The sequence below is a fragment of the Sciurus vulgaris genome (assembly GCF_902686455.1).
Source record: "Sciurus vulgaris genome assembly, chromosome: 5".
Classification (NCBI taxonomy): domain Eukaryota; kingdom Metazoa; phylum Chordata; class Mammalia; order Rodentia; family Sciuridae; genus Sciurus; species Sciurus vulgaris.
Genome location: NC_136465.1, coordinates 162,808,036 through 162,820,350, shown reverse-complemented (window position 1 = coordinate 162,820,350; position 12,315 = coordinate 162,808,036).

The following is a 12,315-nucleotide window of genomic DNA, read 5'->3' as shown; positions in this document are numbered from 1 at the left end:
TTTGATAGGCATTGGGTCTTGCCCTGAGTTACTCAAGCTGAAACAGGTCTAGGGAAGTCAGCCACGTGATAATTTGGAACAACCACAGCCTGACTCAGGCTGTGCAGGTCACAGCACGTGCAAACAAAGATGAGCTAATGAGGGACTTGTCAGAGACTCTGAACCTCATGTAGCCTAAAACAGGTTGACAGCCTCCCTCTACTCCCAGAGGGGAGTGTCTCAAATCCGTGTGGCATGAGCTTTTGTCTTGCTACATGTACTGCAAAGGAGATAGGTCTGCCTTTTGGGGTGTGTAGAGTTAGGAGTTACAGTCAATAGTCAAACCAGGGTGGCGTTTAAATCACCCTGGCTTCAGAAAGCACATAATTTTATTGAGCCCAACATAAAATTCAATTTTAGCAATTGGTTAATTAGAACTTTGCACTTTAAAAAATGTTTTAAAATATCTAGTTGTAGATCATCTTCATGAGCTTATTATGGCCAGATACTAAGCTAAATGTATTATATATATATATATATATATATATATATATATATATATATAGAGAGAGAGAGAGAGAGAGAGAGAGAGAGAGAGAGAGAAATACTTATTTAATTTTTGCAATCATTCTTTAAAATTTTCTCCTTTTCACAGAAAAAGAAATCAAAACTTTGAAAGCCAATATGACATGCTCAGAAATCACATAACCAGAGGCAAGACTCAAACTCCACATTATACTTCATCATTGTAGAAACCCCTAAAAACCCATAAGGATCACATTTATTATTTCCATTTCAAAGAAGAGAGACTTCAGCAAATAAGAGACTTTACTGCAGGTCAATCACTTAGTAGAAAAGGAAGTAAGAAAGTATCCAGACCTGATGAAGCCAAAGGAGATACACCAGGGTACAGCAGAAAGATCATTTCTAACATCAAATAGGCCTGAACTCAAATATCTGTTTCTGCATATATTTACTATATGACTTAGGCCAAGTTCTCAAGTTCTATGAGTTGTGGAAATGAGATTTTTATACCTACATTAAAGGGGAATTGTAATGATTCAGTGAGAGTTCATATACTAACAATTAGATGTTAATGTTCCTCTCCAAAGTCTTTGATGTTTCACTTACATAAATAGGACAATCCTCGTTAGAAATCACAAATAAATCCACAGTGAAAGGAGGCATAACTTATAAATGAATAATGTCCCTCAGAGTCTTTGGGCCAGTATTCTGTGGAATCCTGAATGAGTTTTCCAATATGAACAGTTTCATAGTGTGTGTTGGGAGAAGAATTTTGTTTCCCCTGCCCAAAAGATACGTTGAAGTTCTAACTCCTGGTACCTATGAATATAACTTTATTTGGAAGTTGTCTTTGAAGATGTAATCAAGGTGAGATAACATTGAGTTAGTCTAGACCCTAATCCAAAGACTGCTGTCCTTATGCAATGAGGGAAATTTGGATGCACACGGACAAGAGAGCACCAGGTGATGGCAGAGTCAGACATTAGAGTAATGTATCTATAAGCCAAAGAACACCAAGGATTGTGGGGACCACCAACAGTTTAAAAGAGAGGCATGGAACGGACTTCCCCCAGAGGCTCAGGAAGAAACCTGCTTTTATGACACCTTGACTTCAGCCTTCTCATCTTCAAAACTGTGAGAGTATGTCTACTATTTTAAGTCACTCTGGCTCAGTCAGGAAATAGCTGATCTCTGGTGGCCACATGTGTTACCTGACTTTTCATCATTATGACGAAAATTCCTGACATAAACAACTTAAAGGAAGAAAGATTTATTTTGATAGTTTCTGAGTTTTCAGTCCATGTTTGGCTGACTCCATTGCTTTGGGCCTCAGATGCAGCCATGGCCGAAGTGCATAACAGTGCAGAACCTCTCAGCCCATGGCAGCTGGAAGCAGAGAAAGAGCAAGGAAGGATCCAGGAATAAGATATAGCCCCCAAAGGCATGCCCCAGTGACCTGCTTCTTCCAACCTTGCCCCTCCTGCCTACAGTTTCCACTTCCTTCCAGTAGTTTATTCCAATTACGAATCTATCAAATGAATTAATCCACTGAAGAGGTTAGAGCCCTCAGATCACACTTCCTGAAATCCCCTCTGGATACCACTGCATTGGGGACCAAGTTTTTAACATTTGGGTTTTGCGGGTCATTCCAGGTCCAAACCATAACACCAAGCTGGGGTGGATAATCTCAGCACTGAGTCTCTTCTCCTCCACTAAGTTAGGCTGGTCTAGTTCTGATGGAAGCAGCAGGGGGCCAGAGAAACCCAAAGAAGAAGCCAAAAAATCCATTTGAGACCTAGATTTGGGATTGGTATGTCACCTTTCCCTGGTTCTATTGGCGAAACAAGGCACAATACCAGTCCAGATTCAAGAAATGGGGAAACAAACTCTACCTCTTGATGGGAATATCTGCAAGATCACATTAAAAAATGGTTTGGACACAGGGAGGGGAATAACAGTCTCCATTGTTGCCACTACTTTACCTCAAGGGACAGGAAATCATGTACCAGCTTGAAGGGGATCTCTAGTGAGTCCAGGGCAGTCCCTCTATCCCCACCAGTTATAGGATAAAAGACTTTTTCTTAGGTTTCACAGCTCTCCTGAGGATTTAGTACCCTACTCCCCTTCTCTTGAATTTTTAAGTATTCTGGGGTATTTAGGTGGAGGACTGCCCCCATGGGTGTGTCAGATGGTAATAAACAAAGTTTGGGAACATACTTCTCCCTATTTTCCATTTCTTCACTGCTGGATGGAGTCATAGAAAGAAAGTCCTTGTCAGATGCTAGCCATGCAATCATGTGTCAGTTTTGGGACATCAAAGGGGTGGATCATGCTCACTCAAGTGAGGGCTTGACAGGCTACAGGAGGTGGAGTTACAGGCTCTCCCCTGAAAGCCCTGCATTCCTAATTCCTGACTGAAATTCCTGACTACAAGGGCTTTGGATCCAGTTCTCTTCCTTGAGACCCACCAGCCTCTTCAATTGATCTCCTAAACGTTTCATTTTGCCCAGATTCCCTTCATCCCTGAGTCATGCAGATAACGGGAAACCATTCACCAGGACAAGGCAGGGACCATGGCCCACCAAGGACCCTGCATCTTTGGAAAAGGACTGGCATCACAAGGTCCAGCTAACGGCTTTCTATTGCTTAGTACACCCATGTTCTTAGACATCTCACATTTTTAAATGTAGCCAGTAATCCTGAATTGTTGTATAAAATTTGAGTATTTTTGAAGTAAGATGTTAATTAGAGGACAGCTTTTGGCTAGGTTTGGCATAAAAAGCAAGAGGTAGTGAAATTTTAGAGACAAAGAAAAAAAAAAAGCCTTTACTTCTGCTTTCAGAATTCCCAACCCCTCCCTTCAGGCAATGAGCATAAAACTGACAATTTTCTTAACATAGGACTTGGCGGGGGATACAGGATGGAGCCCTTATGAGTGGCACAGCAGCATGTGAAGTCAGCCTGGTGGAGTTTACATCCTGCCTGCCACACGCTAGCCCAGGGATCCGGCAAGTGGGTTGAACGTCAAAACGTGGTCCAGGGAGCAGCAGAATCAGCTCCAGCTGGGACTCTTAAGAAACAGTCTCAAGTGCCAGCATAGGCCTCCTGGATCAGAACCCACATTTTAACAAACTCCTCAAATGACTCTTCCATACATGAAAGTTCGAGAAGCACTGAACAAATGAATTTCGGTCTTTGGTTCCTTGCCATCAGATTTCAGCAACATTCCAGTGCTTCAGAAAGGCCTTCAGAACAGCCTTGCTAAAATATTCCCCACTTTCCTCTGTCTTAATTTTCACCACAGATTTTATCTCAGCCTGAAGTTATCTTAATTATTTATGTGTTCACTGGAGTATAAACTCTGTGTAGCTGTCTCGTGCAGTGCTTAAATTCCCTACCCCTGGAACTGTACCTGGGACATTCTATAAATAGTTGAATAGTAACTGAATGAGATGAGTCAGTTAGCCACAGGATGGCTGGTGATTTCTTGCGGGATTGAGACCAGATCATAAAAGACCTTGAATATCAACCTAAGGAGATCTGATTTCTTACGCATATTTCTCCTCATGCTGCAACCTAATGTGCTCACAGCCATGGGGATCTCCATTATCTAGTCTTCACACTGAGTGAGAACTGACAAGTCTAACAAGGGGAAAGACATTCAGAAGACCCCGAGATTCATTTTTCATTTAGGAAAAGAAATTAGGAGAACAAAACAGTTGAATGCAGATCTCTCTTCCCAGATAGCCATAAAAAAGGCCAGGAAAAGGTCATGGACCCAGTGATGACCATTCTTCTCTCTTACAAGAGAGCATATATCCACTCGGCAAGAACTGATCCTGATGTCTGAAGGTTCATACAGTTGTGGGACCTTTCACTTTGTGCCTCGTGGCTACAACTTCTTTTAGCCTATGCCTTATTTGTAAAACTGTAATGCCAACGTCCATCTCCTAGGGTAGTTAAGAGGATCAGAATGAATAACTCGAGTGCTGTTAGCAGGGTGAGGGGCATAATAAGCACGCACCAGTTTTAAGTGGCATTCCTTTATATATAGTCCTTGGCAATTGGAAGATCTCACTATTTCTTAGTCTTAACCAAAGACCTGGAACAATGACATTGGCACTGAAATCCTGTTCTCTGACATACACTTGCAGGAACCATCAGGACCACACTAGAACTGTACCCATGATAGGGAGGTTCCTGACAGAAGGCCATCAGCAAGGTAGCACTCATCTCCTGTAACTGAGTGTGTCCCTTCAAAATGCCACTGGTGCTCAAATATCTGGGGCAATGGGAGTGTGTTCCATGAGCGACTGAATGAGGCTTTTAATTAAGTATAGCAGCTGACCATGGCTGTTCATAATGTACTTCTCTGAGCTATCCACCCTGTCCATTTCTTGAGCACCTCTCCCCCACTGCCCCACTTCTTTTGCAGGGTGAAAGTGAGAGAAAAGTGGAAAAAAATTTTGAAAATGCATTGTAAAATGTAAATTACTTAGGATACATTACTTGCCATTGTCCCTGTTTTGTTGAGAAAGTCCCCAACAGTTTTCATTTGTTTGTTTTATGGTTATTTTTTTCTGGTACCAGGGATTGAACCCAGAGGCACTCAACCACTGAGCCACATCCCCATCCCTTTTTGTTGTTGTTGTTAATTTTCTATTTTGGGACAGTGTCTTGCTAAGTTGCTCAGAGCCTTGTTAAGTTCCTGCAGCTGGCCTTGAACTTGCAATCCTCCTGTCTCAGTTTCCTGAGTTACCACCAACCCCAGCCTAACAGTTCTTTGGACACATGTAGCAGATTGTTATTATTTACCAATGGCTGTTCTTATCTTTCATAGTAACAGAGCCCATGATTTCTTTTTCATTGTTGAGTGTGTGACCATAAAACAAAACATTACCCAGACACTTTTGCCGATAGATGTGGCCATGTGACTGTGTCCGTGCATGAGTAGATTGAATGGGACTCCCAGGTGAGTCCTCCTCTTTTCTGCTGGCTAGAATGTAGATGCGGCCATGAACCATCAGGTGGAAGAGGACAGCACCTCAAGGAAAATGGAAGAAGATAGAAGGACCTGGGATCCTGCTACCATTCATCTTCGGTACCAGCCCAGAACGTTATGCCTGGAAAGGGACATGAAGAATTAATTTTCTAAACTTAGGTTAGCCACTGTTACATTGGGTATCTGTCCTATAACGTAATAACCCATATCCTAATTGATGAAACATGGATGTGCTGGAAAGGCTTCGTGGTTACTGTGATATCCAGCCCCTTCCTCTAAGATGCTGGGTCACACCTTAGCTCCCTTGGTCAAAGCACAGGGATGGGAAGTGTCATCTCCTGCCTGGGTCAGATAATTCCATACTGTTTCCATCCATCTCTAACAACTTCTTGGGACTGCAAATGAGAGGATGGTCAGATCTGGCAAATATATCCCTAATAGAGTAGCTGATGACATTTTAAAGATTATGTCATCTACAAACAGTGGAACTACATGAAAGGCAGAACTAAGAAGGGCGTGTGGTCTCAGCATAGTGAGAATTGGTTTAGTTATTTTGGAGGACCTACTGGCAATGTTAAATGACTCAAGATACATTATGTGCCATTGTTCCTGTTTTGTTGAGAGAACAATGTGTTTGTCCTATAAGCCAGAGATGTCACTCTTCAGTATCTACCCTCAAGGCAGACTCTTAGATGTATGCTAAGGTGACGTGGAAAGAAAGCATTTGTGTTTGCATGCAAAGTCAGGTAACTTTGCTATACAATGGCTGTCTTTAGGGTGTAGATGTATATTTTGAAAATTCATGCAGCTATTTTGTTGTTAATGAAGCAGATTTATTTGTATTGCCCTAGTGCATATGTAAGATGTAAACACATTAAGACATATTGTTCAATGAGAAGGACGGTTCTGCAAAGACATGTATAATAAAACATCATATGTACTTTTTTATTCTTTTTTAAATTTTTTTTTCTTTTTTACAGACTGCATTTTGATTCATTGTACACAAAAGGGGTACATCACTTTTTTTCTGTGGTTGTGCATGATGTAGATTCGTACCATTCATGTAATCATACATGTACACAGGGTGATGATGTCTGTCTCATTCCACCATTTTCCATACCCCCTTCATTTCCCTCTACGTAATCTAGAGTTCCTCCATTCTTCTTTCCCCCCACCTCCCCCACCCCCATTATATATCATCATCCACTTATCAATAAAAACATTCAGCCTTTGATTTTTGGGGATTGGCTTACTTCACTTAGCACATCATATGTTCTTCTATAAAACACACACACACACACACACACACACACACACACACACACACACTAGATGTTTCTGAAGCCTCATATATGAAAATACTTTAAAACACAGAAAGGAAGGCAAGGTTCAATTACAACACAACCTGATAACAGTGACTCCCTCTGAAATGGAAACTATCATTGGATGTGATAGTTAATATCAATAATACCTAAATATTTTACAGTGGGAATGAATTTATTTATAATTCGGTAATTAAAATAAAAATATATTAAAGATGGGGATACCAGTACCATGGAACTATTGAGAACTGTACATATTCCAAAAGTATGCAGCTGCCTTCTAGTTAGAGTGGATAAGGAAAGAAAGGGTATTCTTTTTTGTCCATAGATACTAGAAAAACTTGGAAATTTGAAAGTTTGCCTCAGCAAATAGTCAAAGCCTAATTTTTTTAAAAAATACTATACTGTTCTCTCAAAGGTGAGTACTCCAGTAAGATACAATTATCTGAGCAAAACAACCATTTTAATGTTTCTTCTGAACATACTGGACTTGGGTTCCACTGAGTTTATGTGGTGTGACCTTGGCTTCCACATCACAATGCTTTGACAAAAAGAGAGAAAAGAGGAGACTGGCCATAAGGTTAAAAGCAAATGATACCTGATGTTTAGGAATTACAAAGAAAAATTCATCTGTTAATCACACAAATGGTCCAAAACAGATTAATGGGTGGCATAATTACAAAGCCTACCCCAACCATTTAACTCTGATTTTCTTTGGTCCTTCACAAACTGTTTCATACATAAATTAAATAGGATCCATGAGTTCCTCAGTCTTAAATGCTCCCCTTCTCTCTTTGTTATGATCACCTCACCTCATTCAGTCCTATTTCCAAACATGTAGATCACCTTTTCCTAGTCATCATCCTGGAGACAATTTCGGATAGCATACAGATGAACCTTTATCATTTGTACGATTACACATAATATATACAATATATATAATTTGATATCTCTAACAAATTTGTTACATATAGTAATCAAATGATTTTACAAATTTCACTGATGAGGACAATAAAGTGAGATTTTAAATAAAAGACATGAGTCAACTTTACATGGATATGGAAAATACATTGAAGTTGCATTGGAACCAGTTATGTTTGGGAGAAACTGACTTTTAGCCACAAGTTTCACTGCTCTGTGAAACCAATCTGTGTTGGAAGAATCACGTTCACATGTCTGTCTTCTCCACACTCTTTCACGGACCATCTTGCTCTCCTTGGCATGACCACTGCTGTGCAGAGAAGGTTCTTAATAAGGTATTGCCTGTGGGCTGAGTGACAGTTACTTGGCTTGACAGTGTGAATTGTAAGATCACTTTCCTCAGTGACAAACAGCCCCTGGAAAGATTATGGTGAAGTTGACCCCCTTGCTTCAGATCAACTTTCTCCATATAGAAGAAAAATCCAGAGCGCTGAAAACTCTTGATGCCTTGGCTGCATCCCAGACCAATTAAATGAGAATCTTTGGAATCAGGACCCAAGCCTTTATATCTTTGCATGTCCCAGAGCCAACGTTGAAAACTATGGAGTTGGGTGATGGAGCCATCACCAGCAGGCTAATTGGTTGAATGCCAATCTCAAAGAAAATGACCACACCAACAGACTCAGACCATTAGGGCCTTTGCTCTAAACCTGTTCTCTTCTGGAATGCTTCCCTTCCATACCGATGCCTGTCTGACTCCTTCATCTAAGAGTCCCGCCGAATATCACTGGTCATTACATCTCATTTTGCAGTCTGCCCTCTACCCCACCCTATGACGTCCCGGTTTCCTCTAATCTGTCCTACATTTTCCCTTTTCCATAGTACTCATTCTTCTCTAACCTACATCATTTACTTAGAAATTGCTCACCCCTTCAAGAACGGAAGCTTTCCTGGCTGGAGATGTAGCTCAGTGGTAGAGCACTTGTCTATACACATGCAAAGCCCTGGGTTTGATGCCCAGCATCAGGAAAACAAAAAAGTATGAAGCTTTTGGAGCACAGGGATCTTTATCTGCTCTCTTCCCTAAATCTCTCAAGAGCCTAGAAGGATACCAGGTGCCTGGTGTGTGCTCAACAAATATCTGCAACATGAATTAAAAATTAGAGCTAGGAAAGCCCTGCTAGATAGTTTGCTAATTCTAAACTTGTCATGGAACTACAGCCCAGAGAGAAGACATGCACCCAGGTGACAGAGCGAGGTGGTGACTGAAGGGCAATGAGACCCCGACCCCGACTCCAGCACAATGTCCTCTCACCCTCACATGCACTTTTCCTGTTCACCAGTGTGCACATGAGCAGATCCAAACTGAGAACCTTGGAGCGTGGGCTTTGTTTCTGCCTGAGGTTTTCAAATAGCCGCTTTGCTTTTAGAGGATGCTATTAGCATTAGGCCTCGATGAATTTGAATCAAAATTTGAGGACACCACTGTACAGGATATGTAAGTGCCACTGCCTGAAGACCACAGAGGAAGATTGATTTTTACCAGCTTTTTATTATTTTTTTAAGCATTTTTTTTCACCCTAATCTGGGCTGAAATAAAGAAGCTGTGAGATCTAGGCTTTGAATTTTGTAAATGAGCCTGCTGCTCATTGCACTTTTCAGCAAGATAAGGCCAGAATGGCATTTGCAGAAATGCTTGGCTATCTCTCCAGCAATCCGGCTCCTATGCGGGCCCCTTAGTAACAGCTTGGCAAATCCGCAAAAGGAATGCGACTATATAGTTTGTGTGTGGACTGCGGAGTTATTATGGCTTCCAAATTGCCTAGCAGGTCATTAATCATAGGCCAAGATAGGCCATCGCAGCGGCCTGCAGTGAAAGCACCCAGCACAATGGCAGAGAAATCATGTTTAACATGCAGCTCTTGCCGGCACAGATATGGAAGGGGGAGAGGGAAGGGAAAAAAATCACTCCCCTCTTAGGAGAGAAAACTTCTACTTATCTTTGATTTGCATTCAGTCCTCCCTCAATAGTCCTTAAGCCTGTTATTTAATTCATTTTGGTGCCAGGGTTCATCACAAAGCAAAAACCCTAAGCGAGACCTATGCAGTCTGTGACCTCCAAACCCCCTGTCTTTTCTTGTCAGTTCTATGTCATTTGTGCAGTTGAACTCCACCAATTTGAAATGCTGACCTCTTCCATAGACAACCTTATTCTCCTTCAGTGAAAGAAAAGCCCAGGGAAGACAAACCACTCAAGCGGGAGATGGCAAGAAAAGAGAAAAGTGGTTGACTCGTAAATCAATTTCCACAGCCCACCCAAAACCCACACACACATTGTATTTGTATAAATTTTTTTTTAAAGAAATTGCTGAATGGGTTTATAAAGAAGAGGGTTCCAAGAACGAAATTAAAAAATTATGAATCAGAGCCAGAAAGAATGGAATTGGAAACCCTGCTCCCACTGGGCCAGAACCACATTGTTCACACCTGCACTCTCTGAGGTTGTAGAAAAAGTTGAAAATTAAACACAGGAATAAAGTTTCCATACTACTGACGAAGTTGACCTAATAGAAAGATGTATGGGGAAACACCAGAAAACAGGACTTAAGTTATGGCACCCAGGAGCTTCTGAGCACAAAGCTACACACCTGACCCATGTGTAAGAGTTACATGTGTGAAGCATGGACTCATTCCCCACTGCTGGACCTGGGTCCTGCCTGTCCCAGAACTGAATCTTACCCTAAGACCTAGGATTTCATGCAATTTTTTTAATGCATGTGTATCACCTTGGTAGATTTTTAGTCTTTTCCAATACAGCCAATCATCAGCTATTTACACTGTTATTTAATTCAAATCTATGTTTCTGCACTAAGTACTGGGAATATAAAATACAGTGCTTTTCCTAAATACCTAACAATCTAGTGTTTACATAAAATATAAAATTCCCCTCTCATATGGGGAAAAATTTATGAAAATGGAAATACAAGTTTCTCTTTTAACACATGAATCGGCTTTTCTTAGATTTTTCTCCCTACGTTCCTGCATCGCCAATAGGATTTTTTAGGCTGAGAAGACAATTCCCAAATCAGTTTTCATTTTACTATAGTCTTTTCTTTCAGCTCCCTAGACCTCCTGACACCTAAAGAGTAAAATAGAATAGTCCCTTCTTGTGTTCTGAAAATTGAGTCTCCCCCATTATGAAGCACACACTAATGAATGCTTTTATTTCAGTTACTTTCAAGATTCATGAAACATTGTTAGACAATTAATGAGGATTCACAAATTGCTATAGTTGAGTGAGATAAAGCATCATGGAGTTGCCTGGCTCCTTTTCTTAAGCGCTATTGTTCTCTGAGCTACAGAATGCTTATTGTAACTCCTGGTGGTCAATATGAAAAATTTCATCATTTCTCTTTATTTTTTTTTTTTGATACTGCAGAGTCTGTTGAATAAAAGTAATCATGACAGCTTTTCTAAATTCTAAACATTATTTAAAGTCTTTTTGTTTTGATCATTTCTTCCACTGTATGGGTAAAAATGAAGGGCTATAAACAAATAAATCACTGGCTGTGGTCATAAGGGTGATCAAATAACACTAGTATACATAGAAGATCCAGGGAAAAAGTGATTAATCTGTGCAAAGTGGAGTCAAGGAAGACTTCCTGAAAGAAGTGATGTTTTGAGACATGAGGTCAATGAAGAGGGTGTGGGCAAAGATCCAAAGAGGAGAAAAAGGAGCATGTACCAATGACACTGAGCACTGGGGTATTGCTAGAAAGGCACTAGAAACGGCTGTAGATCAAAGTAGGGCTGCAGACAGAAGCTGGGTTCTTAAGACCTTTTCAACTCTGATCAGAATGGAAGTTCATGAGAGCTGCCAGGTTTGCCATATTCATTCCCTTGGTACTGCCTAGCATCACGCTGGCACATAGCAAGAGCTGCATAAGTATTTGTGGAACGAATGAAGTAACTACTATTGTGGGCAATGGCAGAACCATTGAAGTATTTCCAAACTAGAAGGATATATGAACCCACTTAAGGAAGATTACTTCGGTGGCAGTCAGGTGGTCAATACATTATTTTTAAAGTATTCAGATGGCCACAGTGTGGAGGGTGGATTGGAGTGACAGGAATAAGAAGCTTAGTTAAGAGGCCAAGGTCCCAGGAGAAATGATAAGGTTCTGAATGAAGGCAGAATAATGGGGTTGAGGGTGTAGGCACTGAGTCTAAGTCGTAAGTATGAATATCTGAAAAGTCTGGAAACAGGAAAAGTTTATTTTTAAACAATGCATTAGTTGCATTTTCAAAGAACATGTTCAGAATGTTTCCTTCAACTTCCAGGCACCTCTATAAGCAAGATGTCTCTAAATCGGAAATCAGCTTAATCATTAACCTAGGGGGAAGGTACAATATGTAACTTGAATATTTTGTCTGATTTTCTAGAATTTTGAGACATCATAGAGAACCTTTTGATCTTAATCATGTTTGCTGAGAACTGGATGGAGAGGAAGAAACAACTCCTGAGTTTCTGGCCCAGAACATTGGAGGGGTGGTAACATCACAAAC